Source organism: Colobus angolensis, unplaced genomic scaffold (assembly GCF_000951035.1).
Source record: "Colobus angolensis palliatus isolate OR3802 unplaced genomic scaffold, Cang.pa_1.0 Scaffold101, whole genome shotgun sequence".
Lineage (NCBI taxonomy): Eukaryota > Metazoa > Chordata > Mammalia > Primates > Cercopithecidae > Colobus > Colobus angolensis.
This window is the reverse complement of record NW_012111031.1, coordinates 6,469,171-6,483,522: the sequence shown is the minus strand read 5'-3', so window position 1 is coordinate 6,483,522 and position 14,352 is coordinate 6,469,171. Positions and strand designations below refer to the sequence as shown.

General features: G+C 45.6%; 1 protein-coding gene across 1 annotated transcript in view; it reads right to left on the bottom strand.

Moving 5' to 3' along the window:
- The window catches only part of SIAH3 (siah E3 ubiquitin protein ligase family member 3), a 70,885-nt gene that overhangs the window by 4,131 nt on the left and 52,402 nt on the right, over positions 1–14,352 (bottom strand). The gene's annotated exons all lie outside the window — the stretch shown is intronic.

The following is a 14,352-nucleotide window of genomic DNA, read 5'->3' as shown; positions in this document are numbered from 1 at the left end:
GATCTCCTGACCTCGTGATCCGCCCGTCTCGGCCTCCCAAAGTGCTGGGATTACAGGCTTGAGCCACCGCGCCCGGCCGAGAAAGGTTCATTTCTTAAACAAAAAACAAAAACAAAGGCAGAGTGGGCACCTTGGGGTTGGGGGGTGTTGAGATTCTGAAAACTCAGTCCAAGAAAATGCAGTATTTATGCCTTTCTGGTTCTTTAATAAGATACACAAGCAAATGAGCAATTTCCTCCTCAAGTAACATGCAGTAGGATGGTCATCAATCATAAAGAACAAAAACGGCTTTTTTTTTTTTTTCTTTTTTGATATTGTTGATATTTTTGTGCAGGCAATGGAGGTCAATATTTTTTTTTCTATTTTGTCATAGTTATTAATTTTAGAACAAAATTTACATAATGCCCATTTGTCCTTCTAGTGTAGCCAGGGATTGATCTGTCTTGGGCGCCCTTCTCCTGCGTCCTAAGGCATCTGGTGGGATGCACAGCTGATTGTGTGCAATGGGACTACAGTCCCTAAGGAGAGAGTCCCCGCTGTGACTCCTGAGACTGCCGCACCAGGCACACATCTACCCTATTTCCAGCTCTCTGCCCCAGAGCAGCTTCCCAGTGCCTCATCACCAGGCAGCCTCCACCTGGAGAATCCCCCCACCTTCTGTTCCTCATGGTGGTGTGCCCACAAGTGCCCCCCAAAACACCAAGAGCTGTGAGGACACCTTCTGATCAGGTGTCTGTGAACATTTATTGAGCAGCTGCTGTGGCCAGGCCCTTGCAGGGATACAGCTGTGCGCACAATAGATACTGTGTCTCTTGGTGTAGGTGGCACACACCTTATTACACTTATAATTAATTACAGTTTTGACAGAGGTCCTCCATGTGACATGAAGACCGTGATTCATATTTTTCAGTTGAAGAAACCGGCTTCAGTAATAAGGTGACAGAGCCTGCAAAACTGGTAAGTGAAAGACTGGGATTCATTTTTACGCCCCCTGACTCTGAACACAGGAGAACACCCCCATCCAGTGAGGCCCGCCTTCAGCTCCCTCCTCCGTTTCCTGAGTCCTTCTTTTCTGTAATTAACCTGCATGATCTAGGTCGCACAGGGGAGGTGGCAGCTCTGCAGTGCGCTCCAGGCACGAGTCGCTCACCTTGCAGCCGTTTCCTAGGCTGTCCTCAGGTAGGAAGTGTCCCTGCTGCCCTAGCTCTCCAAATGCTTTCTGGATTCCAGATGCCTTTGGGCATTTGCCTCCTCACCCTGCTTCAGTTCATTCCCAAAGAACAGAGGACAGGGGTGAAGGTCCCCAGTCACTGCTGCCGCCAGAGTTTCTGTCTCCGCTGACTCCCTCTGGCTAATAGTGAGCCAGCTAGCTTCCTTTCTTTAGGGCATTCAGGACACACATACACGTACATACATGCACAGTCATGCACAAAATACACATGCGTGCATACACACACATGCTCAGGACACATGTGCACACACACACACCACACGGTGCACCGGGATTGTCACCCTAGTGATGGAGGTGACCTGGAGGAGGTGGGGGCAAGATCAACTGTCGTCTCCAGTTGTTAATTCCATCTGCTGGCTTCTGCATTTTTTCCCCCAGAAGTATGTTCTACAGGGGCTCTTCCAGTAGCGCCTGCCCTGGCCTGGATGGGAGCTGCTGGGCAGGCTGCTGTCCTCCATCCTGCAACTCCACCTGGTTCCCCTTGCCCAAAGGGAACAGTGTGTCTTCAGCTATGAAGGAACAAGCTGTGTTCCAAAATCCTGCTAGTGATGAGTCTGACTTACCCCTCAGTGTTAAGTATGGGGAAGGAAACTAACTAGTATGTAGCATCTCTAAGTGTCAGCTGCTATGGAAAGGAGGTATTTTTAAAATAATTATTTCATTTAATTTTTCACAGAAAAGATCAATTTCCTTATTAAAAAATAAAAATCTGGCTTTGTCCCCACCTGCCTGCTGGCGGCATGGACCATTTAGTGACTGGGTCGGGGCAGGGGGTTTCTCCCCTCTCCTGGGATCATGCAGGAAGTCCAGGACCTACACCTTCCATCAGCCAGGATCAGGACTCTCCCATGGACCTTCCCACTGTCTGCAGGCCCGGTAGGCAGGCAACTTCTTCTCCTGTACTCAAGAGGACCTGGTCTTGGGCTCTCATGAAAAACTCAAATGGTGTCCCTCTTCCAGTGTCCGAGAAGGCCCCCTCTCTCCCAGTCTTTACAACAATCAAGAGAGAAACATTTTATGTTTGTCTTATAGATGAACAAACAGAGACACAGAGAGACTGAGTCACTTGCCCAAGTCACACGGCTCATAAGGGCTGCAACTGGGAACGGGGCCAAGATCAGTTAATGGTGACAGATCGTAGACTGGGAAGATCACAGGCTGGAGGCCAAAAGACTAATCTGTTTCACTGTTTACGTGGCCAGCAGCCTTCAGTCAGTTCTCTTATTGGCAAAATATTTATCTCAAGGGCATGTTAGAAGATCAAATGAGAGCATCCCTGTAAAACGGCGCTACAAACTTTATCAAGTGTTACCTCGAGAGGGCATTTCCATTTAGATGTGGTTTTGGGTGAAGACTTGACAGCCTTCCACTGCAGTCTGTGCCTGCCTGTCTCCATTCTGATCAACTCACTTGCACACATGAGCAGCAATCTGGGCTGAGCACAGGCCACCATAAAACCTGGAGAACCCAGTCTCACACTTGGCCTGGGGCCGCCAGTCCCGGCGCTGACCTGTGAGGACAGATAGAATGTCCCGAAATCCCCGTTTACAAATAACCTCTGGGCTTTCCCCTATTCTTTCCCATTTCTCCATATTCTTCCTCAGATCTATTTTCCATCTTCTCTGTCCTGACCTGGTCAGCTAATGTCAGAGATGGGAGGTCAAAGTAGTAGGGAGGGAGTGGGAAGAAATACCAGGATCTTCCCTCTTTCCCCCTGCCAGTGCCTTCCACTGGTGAAACCCAAGCAGACACCTCCCAGCAAAGGGAGTCCAGCAGGTGCACTCAGCAAAGGTTGGCTCCCTTTGAAAGTGGTACTGGATCAGGCAGATGGGTGGAGATGGGTGAATGGAGATATTTGCACTTGCAATATCTTGCAGCATCTTATGTGATGCTGCTGGTTTGAACAGGCTGGGGCTCCTGGGCTGAGTTCTGATGGGGCTTATGGCAGGGGGAGAGACAGAGATGTCTTATAATTCATTAAGCCATTCAGCATACACATACACACCACCCATCAGGTGCGAGGGGCTGAGAATACTGAACAGAATAAGCTCCTTGTTCCTGCCTCACTAGCTCACTGTGATTGTGTGAAAGCAATGCAAAAATGCAGGGTACACCAGGGGCTCTGAGAACACCAAGTGGGGGAGGCAGCTGTTCTAGCCAGTGTGAGGTGACATTTAAACTAATTGAAGCGTGAAGGGTGAATTCTCTAGCAGAATAGGCAAAGGGCTTGCCGACAGGGAAAACAGCAGGTTTGAAGGAGCTGGGTATGAAAGAACATGGATGTTCAAGAAGTGACAAGAAGTCCCAAGTGGCTGATAGGGAATCCGGTGGAGATGGAGAGGAGATGTTGGGTCATCATGCCCAGGCCTTGTAAGCCAAGCTAAGGCTCTGAGATGGCACCCAGTGCACGGTGGATATTAGCAGGAATATCCAAGAGACCCAGCTATATGCGTTAGGGAGCTCCTGTAGGTAGCACGATGCCCCCTACGCCCAGTAGCACAGCCTGCTCTAAGCTGCTGCTCAGAATGGGGCCAGCAGCAAGACCCCAGCAACAGTCATTCCCCTGGACTCTCCCAGTGCTTCCTTGTGGCTTCATCTTCCACTAGCTTTTTGTTTTTTAATTGCTGCCATGTTACAAAGCAGCCAAGGGTATAATCCAAAGAGCCTGAAGTGAATATGCAAATAGAGTGGAACGTGATACACTTATTGAGACCTGCGTACTTGCTGTGCCCTGGGAAGGCGCTCAGAATAAACGCAGCCTTAATTTTTTATTTCTTCCTGCTCCATCTTCTGATGCAAAATATGTTTCATTTAAACGATCCTTGGGTGAGTGAGGTCACAGGGCTGCTGGCAGGGAGAAGGGATTCTTTTAATTGGCAAAATGCTAATTGTTTCAGAAAATGAATTCCAATCTTCCCATCTAATACAGTGGATGTGTGAGTAATTACTTTCCTTCAGTAAACTGTTAATGCAACATTAGTGATTACACTAATTAAAACTAATGAACTCTTACAGACTGATAAACCCCTCAGTCAGTCAGTGGATGCCTTTCTTCCATTGGCTGTGTTTAACTTCCCATTTGGAAGAGAGATCTTGAATTAACCTTTAGAATAATGCACAAAATTGGGTTTAGAAATGTTAGGCTTTATAGGCTGGGGATAATACTTTCTCTATGCATTAGTGAGGCCATTTCCACTGAGGGTGTAATTGAATTTAAAAACACATTCCTTAATTTGATCAGCCACACTCCCATGGTTGGTAATGGCCCTCCAAATCCTGGCTTCTGAAGGCGAAAACTGCCTCTGGAAATACCCCATGACCCTTTCTCTGGCCTCTGCTCCCTGGGGTCAGCAAACTCACTTAGAGGATTGCTTTTCCTTTCCACTTGCTTCCAGGAACATTGCCATGCATTTTAACTGAAAGAGACTTTTGCCCCCAATTCTACATGGCAGGCACTTGCTTCGAGTTTGCTCATGCCCTTATTTGTGAATATTAATTAACTGAAGTTTTTAGTCCTGGGTGAAGTGGGGAAGGCAGCAATGCTATCGATGCATTTCACACAAAGGGAGAATGAGCAGGTTGGGGTGGAGGGTAGGGTAACGTTTCTGGGCAGGCATCAGGGTACTGAGGTAAAGTCCACGTCTGAGCCAAGTTAGGAGTCAGGTCTGCTAGGAAGGGAGAAGAACTGACTGCTCCAGGACTGTGCCCTGCACACAAGACTCGGGAGGACTCTAGATGCTTCCAAACAGGTAAGAAATAAGTTAAGCCAAGAGTGAAAACAACAGTAAGACTTTTATCACATGGGACAGGAACACCTTAGTTAGAAAATGTATCTTATACTCCTCCTCCTCCATACCAGATTCAGCTCTTGCTATGTAGATGGAGGAGATCTGCATGTGGACAGTATGAGCATCTCTGCAATTTCCTTTAAAATACTTTAGTATAGAGAATGTGATATAAATCTATCTATCTATCTATCTATCTATCTATCTATCTATCTATCTATCTATATTTTGAGACAGAGTCTCACTCTGTCACCCAGGTTGGAATGCAGCGACGTGATCTCGGCTCACTGTAGCCACCTCCTAGGTTCAAGTGATTCTCCTGCCTCAGTTTCCTGAGTAGCTGGGATTACAGGCGCCTGCCACCGTACCTGGCTAATTTTTGTATTTTTAGTAGAGAAGGGGTTTCACCGTGTTGGCCAGGCTGGTCTCGAAGTCTTGACTTCAAGTGATCTGCCTGCCTCGGCTTCACCAAGTGTTGGGATTACAGGCATAAGCCACCACACCCGGCCTAAACGTATGCATTTTTAAGCTATACTCTAGAGCCTGTCAATTCCTGAATTGGGAATTCAAACATCAAGGTAATCACCTAACATTGTATTGGAAAAGTCCATATCTGAGATAATGACTACAATGGCCTCAATTAGTATCCCTATTTCAGATTCACATCAGATGCTGCTAGTTAACACTTCCACAGATGTTTTAGTTGGTGAAATTAGTAGTTTGTTAATCAGCATAATAGATGCTAGAAGTGGGCTCTAGTTGAGGAAATTAGTGGTTTTCGAGCTGTAAAGATTAGTTAAAATAGTGCAGAGAGATTTCTCACTTTATGAATGGGTCTTGAAAGCTGGTTCCCTAAATATCCTGTGTCCAGCTGCTAAGTCAGGACTTCTGGTGCTCTGATGCCACTTCTTAACTGTATTGGAATCTTGCCTCTGACATACCACTGCACACAAATTTTCTTTACTGGTGATCAAAATTATGTAACTTGAGTGTGGAAACATTGCTTAATACCCACAGAAGCCTTGAGTCTTGACCTATCTATGCCATTGTTTAGCTAGAAAAGAGGCTAATAGGCTGTGGCTTTGAAAAGATGACAACTTTGTGAACAAAATTATGTAAAACCAAGACCTATGGGTCCATGCAGATGAAAAGAGTCCACACAGATGTCTTCATAGACACCGGTCCTATGATCTCAAAAGCCTCCTGACCAAGCTGGTCTTCTTATAAACACATTTGCCAGTCACATGGGAAGGAATAAGTGGATGACACTGAAGAAAAAAATACATCTCTGAGATCCCAGCGCCCTTTAGTTTCCAGATCCTTATCCTTGGCTGACAAGCATTAGCTGATTTATCCATGAATATTTTCCTGCTTGCTGAGTGCCTTCAGGACAGGGACTAATTGTTCGTGTGTCCTTACTGCTAGTACAGTGCCCGACATGCAATGTATGCTTGCCACATATTCATAGCACGGATCAATGCATTAGTAACAGCTTCCAATATGAAGATTACACTGGTTCTGTACTTTATATCATTCAGGTGTGCCAGCCACTGTCCCACCTGGTATTGTCTGAGACAATCAGGTGCCCTAAGACAGGAATGCTGCCTCCCTACCTAACTTGTGAAGTAGTTAAGCAGCAGTTAAGATCTGTCCACACAACTCACTACTTATTTCAACTTGCATTGAAAATCACTAGTTGTGGCCATGTCTGTAGTTCCAGCACTTTGGGAGGCTGACATGGGCGGATCACTTGAGCCCAGGAATTTGAGATCAGCCTGAGCAACATGACCTCGTCTCTACAAAAAATACAAAAATTAGCCAGGCAGCTGTGGTCCCAGCTACTCAGAGACTGAGGTGGGAGGATCAAGTTAGCCCAGAAGGTTGAGGCTGCAGTGAGCTGAGATCATGCCACTGCACTCCAGCCTGAGCATGGAGTGAGACCCTGTCTCAAAAAAAAAAAAGAAAAACAAAAAAAGAAAATCACTAATTGGCAGCCTTTTCTCCTCAACTAGGCTGGAAGTCACTGAGGGCAGAGGTTGTATTAAGTCTGCCCAGTGTTTAGTGCAATGATGGACTTGCATTGTCTGACACGTAGTAGACTCTCAATAAATGTTAGGTTAGTGCAAAAGTAATTGCGGTCTTTGCCATTACTTTTAATACATGCTGCTTGAATGAATGAATGAATGATTCATAAACAGATCCCTGTTTTGGACCATATCAGTGGAAAGGCTGTTTGTCTTCAGTCAGAGGCTCTGTCCCCTACCCTTCCATTTCAGGTGCTATAGAAATACGGTGTGTGTGTGTCCATGTGGCCAAGTGTCCATGACTGAGCTCCTCAGGAAGGTGCCCTGGCAGCTCCTCACCCAGAATCCAACAGTGATGGGACACAGAAGCTGCATTTGACCCTGACCAGGAGGAGGGTACTGACACGTGCCCAGCTGCCAGTGTGAGAAGTATGATAAAAACTTTGAAGAAGAAATTTTTCCTGCCAGAGAGGTACTTGCTTTGCTTTTACTTTGTACTGAGATTACTTGATGCTTCAGGCATTCTCTTTTTCAGTAATGAATTGCTTCTCCCAATTTAGGAAGGACAGTTTGCTGGGTTAACTCAGCAAATCAATCTGGCCACCTCCCAGATTGCTCTAGGCCCATGTTCCCCTCCTGCACCTCAGCAGGACACCTGAGCTAAAAAAGCTGGCTGCCTTCTCACTTCCTTATCCATTTTCTGTTAATAATCACCAGGAAGTAACTTTAACCCAACCAAAGATTACCATAGCTCCTCCAGCTGTCCCTACCCATGAGATGAGAAGCTAATGGGTTGTACCCACACAGAACCCCAGAGCCCACCCTCTACACCACACTCCGCGTAAGTGGGATGCTGGAATTCCCTACCCAGTGTCTCTAAGTCCGCTTCCTGCAGCCCGTGCTCTTTCTGGGATCCATCTTTTGGAAGGCAAACCATTAGATGTGAGAGAGATGGCCAATGGGTGACGATTTCGGGGGTGGGAGTATAAGCAGAGCTTGAATGTGTGGGCTGAGGTGTTTGCTTGCCTTTGTAAGAGACTCATCAAAACCCAGGATGAAGCCGGGTTAGGAAGAAAGTGAGACAGGTTGCTACCTGGGAGCTGCTGCCATGCGACTGATTATGAAGGTATAAATTTTTTTTTTTTTTTTTTTTTTTGAGATGGAGTTTCGCTCTTGTCCCCCAGGCTGGAGTGCAATGGCATAATCTTGGCTCCTTGCAACCTTCGCCTCCTGGGTTCATGCAATTCTCCTGCCTCAGCCTCCCAAGTAGCTGGGATTACAGACAGGTGCCACCATGCCCGGCTAAGTTTTGTGTTTTTAGTAGAGACGGGATTTCACCATGTTGGCCAGGCTGGTCTCGAACTACTGGCCTCAAGTGATCCTCCTGCCTCGGCCTCCCAAAGCGCTATGATTTTAGACATGAGCCACCATGCCTGGCCATGAAGGTATAATTATTACGGTAGGAGGACAATGTATTTTGAGAGTCTCATACCTTGTTTTTTTCTTTTTGAGTATTTATATAGACAGTAAGTGGACCACCATGTGTACTTTTGCCTCCTGTCTTGCAAATCTTGGGGGTAGGCTTGCAGTCAAACCACGTAGAGGAATGTTGCCCTGTCTCTATTCTTTGGCTCTGCTTTTCATCTGTGGGGTTTTGAATATGCTAATGAATCTAATCAATCTTGTAGATGAAAGACTTTTTCGTCAAGGCAACTTTTGGTGTAGTTAGACTTTCATATCCGTAATTGGCAAGTGAAATCTGGGGCCTGCATGAGCAGTTTAAAGGTTAACCTTCTTATTACCCAAAGCCACATTAACTATGAGCCTTTCTTCAGGATGACTTTAGAACCACAGTGGTGACTGGACACCACGTCCAGAGATTGTCCCGCCAATCTGGATAACCTCAGATTGTGGGCAAGAGTGTTGCTCACACTGTTGTGGCTGGAGTCAGTGCTGTAACCTTTGAGAGGAGGCAGGTTGCTGCAAATGGTTACACATGCAAATGCAAACTGCAGAAGCAGATGTGTTAGCAGCTTACAAGTGGGCAGAGGTGTGTCCTGGGTGGCCCCAAACAATCTGATGCCTCCAGGCCACATGCCATCCTTGTTTCTCTGAGTTCTTCAAAAATGTCATGACCAGGAACTCCACAGTTTCAGCTCTCTCTGCCAGAACTCTCTGTCCCCTGTGTTCGCTATCCCCAGATTAAGTTGTGTTCATCCTTCAGGGGTTCCTTATTCTGACTAGGACAGGTCTGTATGTTGCATGCTCCCTTAAAACATGCAACAAATTTGTTCAACATCTAGTCTTCCTGCTGGACCACAACAAGGGCTCCAGGTGGGTGAGTACTGTATTTCTTCCCCACTGTATCTGAAGTATCAGCACAGTGATTGGAACATGGTAGGTACCCAGTAAGTATGTGGGGAGAGCATGAATAAATGACTCCTCCCCGTTGACCTGTTACCCTAACACAATTCAACCACTTCTCACCATCTGACAGCACTCACCCTCACTGCTTCTCTAGGCTACACAATAGCCTTCTAACTAGTTATGACAGGTTAGAAGACTGCCCTTAAAAGATGTGTTCACATCCTAATCCCCAGAACTTGTGAATGTGACCTTATTTGCAAAAATTGTCTTTGTAGATGTAACTAAGTTAAAGACCTTGAGATGAGATCATTCTGAATTGTTCAGCTGGGCCCTAAATCTAAGGACAGTGTTCTTAGAAAAGACAGAAGAGGAGAAGACACAGACGAAGAGGAGAAGGCCATGTGAAGATGGAGGTAGAGACTGGAGTGATGTGGCTGCAAGCCAAGGAACACCTGGACCCACTGGAACTGGAAGAAGCAAGGAGGAATTCTTCCCTAGCACCTTCAGAAGCTGTGTGGCCCTCCTGACACTTTTTTTTCCTGAGATACAGTCTACTCTGTCGCCCAGGCTGGAGTGCAGTGGTGTGACCTCGGCTCACTGCATCCTCCACCTCCTGGGTTCAAGTGATTCTCCTGCCTTAGCCTCCCGAGTAGTTGGGACTACAGGCACTGTAGACTGGGAATGGCCTTGCTATCAGGAAACACTGAGTCTACACACAAATAGATGTAGCCTATAGGTCCTTCCCAGGATGATTATCAACTCTATACCCATGTGCTAATACCAGAGATACAAAGGACATTGTATAGTGCTTAGTCCAGAGCAAGAAGGCGTAAGCGGTAGATGTTATTATCATTGTCATTGTCATCATTATTGCACAGCGATGTGGTTTGGCTGTGTCCCCACCACACCCCTGCTGCCAAATCTCTTCTTGAATTGTAGCTCCCATAATCCCCACATGTTGTGAGAAGGACCTGGTGGGAGGTAATTGAATCATGGGAATGGGTTTTTACCATGCTATTCTTGTGATAGCGAATAAGTCTCATGAGATCTGATGGTTTTATAAAGGGCAGTTCCCCTCCACACACTCTCTTGCCTGCCACCATGTAAGACGTGCCTTTGCTCCTCCTTCACCTTCTGCCTTGATTGTGAGGCCTCCCCAGTCATGTGAAACTGAGTTCATTAAACCTCTTTTTCTTTATAAATTACCCAGTGTCAGATGTGTCTTTATTGGCAGCGAGAGAATGAACTATAATATACACATCTAGCTGATTGAGGTGTAAGCTAAGGAAATGCACTCTCCATAATTTCTAGGATCATGTATGAATAAGATTAAATCATAAAAACACTAATGTCCTTCCATGTCTCCCTTAAGGCCTTCTAGCAGTTCTCACCAGGACCCTGTTTTGTTTTGTTTTTTTAAAATCTTGCTAAGCAAGTTTCTAAGATTAGTCATTATATTTCACTGTGTCTCTCCTTTTTAAAAAAGTGTTATTTTGATCTTTCCATAGATAACCAGTAGTTGTTTAGAATGAGAGCTCATCTTAAAAAATCTTCCTTTTGAATATAGCTAATTTATTTATTCCAAACATGACTCAAACCAATAAGCCTTTCATGGAGAGACCCAGAGGTAATTTTCCCATTGAAAACACTATGGCATTCCCAGAGTGGGTACAGAAGATGTGAGCCCCATGATCCAAGAAGCTCACTCCCAGAGATACACAAAGAAACCCAGAGACCCTTGTTGCCACAAGCATTTAAAGATGATGTTTATGTGAACAGCATCTCAGTCACCCACATTCCTCATGACACCATGTGGGATGCCTCCAGTCACAGACCTGCTAATGTGTGACACCAAGTAGGTGATACTAGTATGAGAGTTTCCCAGCACTCAGCAGGCAACAGAGGTTGAGATAACAAATGCCTCTATAGGCTGGGGCCTGTTTATTAAGATAAACTCCCCTGACAGCTTGGCATGGTCACATAAAGAGTATACTGCTTGTACATTTGTGCCTTGAGTTCCTAGCCTGTCAGAGCTAGCTGCTTGGCACAAGCTGACACTTTGTACCCCTTCATCTCTGACGCAGGAGTCTCATGCCTTCTACCAGCATCCATGAAACTGTGGCAGGTCACCTTGTGAGCCTGCAAGTTGGGGAGTAAGATCTGAGCCCCTTCACAGTTGTAATCAATACCTGACAGATATGAGCATTATGTGATCAGAAAACATGCACACGAATGTTTACAGCAGCATTAATTCATAATAACCAAAATCTAACAATCACCGAAATGTTCTTCTAATGGGTAAATTGTGATATATCTACACAATGGAATATCATGCTACTATAGAAAAAGAATGAGCTACTGCTATACCCAACAACATGGATCTCAAAAACATGTTGAAATTTTTAAAAAGCTAGACACAGAAGAGTACATGTTTAAGAATTTTGTTTGAAGTTCAAAAATGTAAAACTGATCTATAGTGACAGAGCTTGAACACTGGTTATCTTTGTGCGTGGACATATTGACTTGGTGGGACCTGAGGGAGCCCTTGAGGGCTGCATATATTATAACTTATGGTCTGGGTGGGTGGTGGCTCTGCGGATATGTATATATATTTATATATATGTGTGTAAAAATCCATCGAGGAATACACTTAAGATCTGTGTACTTCACTGCATGCTATACATCGAAAAACAAAATAGAATGAAAGAAAGAGAGACAGAGAACGGATGTATGTGGCCGTTGTCTTCAGGTCAGTGTTAAATGGACATATTTCATGGGGCTCAAGAACCCTAGGGGGTCTTTTCTTTCATTATTTCACTTGTTCATTTGGCCTGTCTGTAGGTCTGGTTGCATCAGGTTGCCTGTGATACCAGTAGCTAGGGGGATTGGAGGATGGGGATGAGAGTCAGATCAGGGACGGGCTCAGGGAGCATGAGCTCCCTGGCTTAGAAAGGCAGGGTCATGGCTGATACTCCCAGGGAGATGCAGGACCCGGAAACCAGAAGATAAGGTGCTGAAGGTGTTCATGCCATGCCTGGAGTGGCACAGGCCTTGCTCTTTGGTCCTAGAGGCAGAAAGCTCCTCTCTGAGATTAGACTCGGGGGCTATGGACCAACACTAGTGCCATGGCCTGGTTGTAGTGTCACAGGAGGTGCACGCTGACTTTGTGTAAGTGCCTCGCTGAATGAATGGCTCCTCCTCTCTGCAATGTGGCTCTCCTCACCCCAAACTGAGGGACAGAACAGCCAAAAAAAGCTGCTGACAGCTCCAAGTAAATTCCCTTAAGCGAGGTGGGGGCAGGTGTTTTATTGACTCTCAATCTTTGCCAGTAGCTGAGTACATATTTAATAAAAATCTTAGGCTTGGGGGGCAGGGATGGGAAGGCAGAAGGGAGAATTCCTGCCCCCAGGGCTTGGGAGGCTGGCAGGCTGGCCAGTCCTTAATAATTCATTCATCCAATATTCATCTTTGGGTTATTATAGTCACTGAGTATCTCTAAGGAACAAGTTTATTAGTGTCTGCTAAGATAATTAGCCTAATCTACTTCAAGGCAATTCTAATAGTATCCATGTAGGGTTTTTTTTTTTTTTTTAACACAATTCACCATGACTACATTTCAACGTTGGTTCTATTTTGTTCATATTTCCCCCATTGGAGGTATTCAGTTGCTGCAAGAATGCCATGTTCTCCAATTAGCCGAAGGGGAAGGAGATTAAGTCCTCAGGCTCTAGCTCAGCCTTCTCCCAGACCAGTTTTGCTCCAGCCTGCATAATGCCTGCAGCTTGGGTGACCTCTAGGATCACCCTGAAGGCTAGACTTTCTTCCTCTCTGTCTGCATTTCCCCATCCTCTAAGGGGATGTTGTAGAAGGGAAGGTACATGCACAGCTTCAGCGGATCCAAAGCACTTGATTTTCTGTCCTGCACTTGGAGAAATCTCTCTTAACTTCCCTTGCAGCTACACAGGCCGCGAAACTCTCCATTCATAAGTCTGCGGAGAGGGTTAGACCAACAATTCTCAAACGCTGTGCAGGGTGCACGCAAATCACCTGGACATCCTGTTAAAATGCACACTCTGATGCAGCAGGTCTGGCATGGGGTTGAGATTCTGCATTTCTAACCAGCTCTCAAGGATGTCAGAGCTGCTGGGTCACAGACCTCACTGTGAAGGGCAAGCAGCTAGACCCACTCGTCCTTGCCCACTGCCATTATGCCGGGCATCCTTCTTCCTTCACAAAAGCCCTAACATCCCTTTAGGAATCCAATAGCATATTCTTAATAACCTCAGACATCTCTTTCTAACACTGATTCCTTAACAACAAGTCCCTGCAGGGTCCATTGTTACTTTCATGATGGTGGTAATAGGGCTGCCCTATTCCGGGGAGGGAACACCTTGATTTGTTACTCATGCAGTGTCCCCTTGCAGACAGCTTGGTAACACAGGACTTCACTGGGGGCAGAGGGGAAGCAGAGCTGTGAGGAAATTCTTAAGCAGAAAATGGGAAGTTTATCTTCTTTCTTTTAACAGTATTTAAATTCATTTGTTAAGAGAGAGCTTCACTTTAATTAATAAATTCTCCATTTTTGTGGCTACTCGTAATTCCCTACTATTTAGTTTAATTGGGTTTTCGTGTTCAGAATTTAGAAGCAGCTTCTTCTTTTTAGTTTTAAATAGTAATACATAAACAAATAAATATCACGCTTTTCAGCAGGGCCCATTGAGTTCCATCCCATTCTGCTGTTACACAGTAAATCCATTCATTCAATCAATCACACAACAAATACAAATTCATCACTCACTATGTGCAATGGGAGATGATGGGTATAAAATGGTGAACAGAGCACATAGTGAGTGATGAATTTGTATTTGTTGTGTGATTTGTTGCGTCCCTATCCTCAGAGAGCTTCCTTTTCTAGTAGGGGGAGGAATTGCTTCCGGGAGTCAGG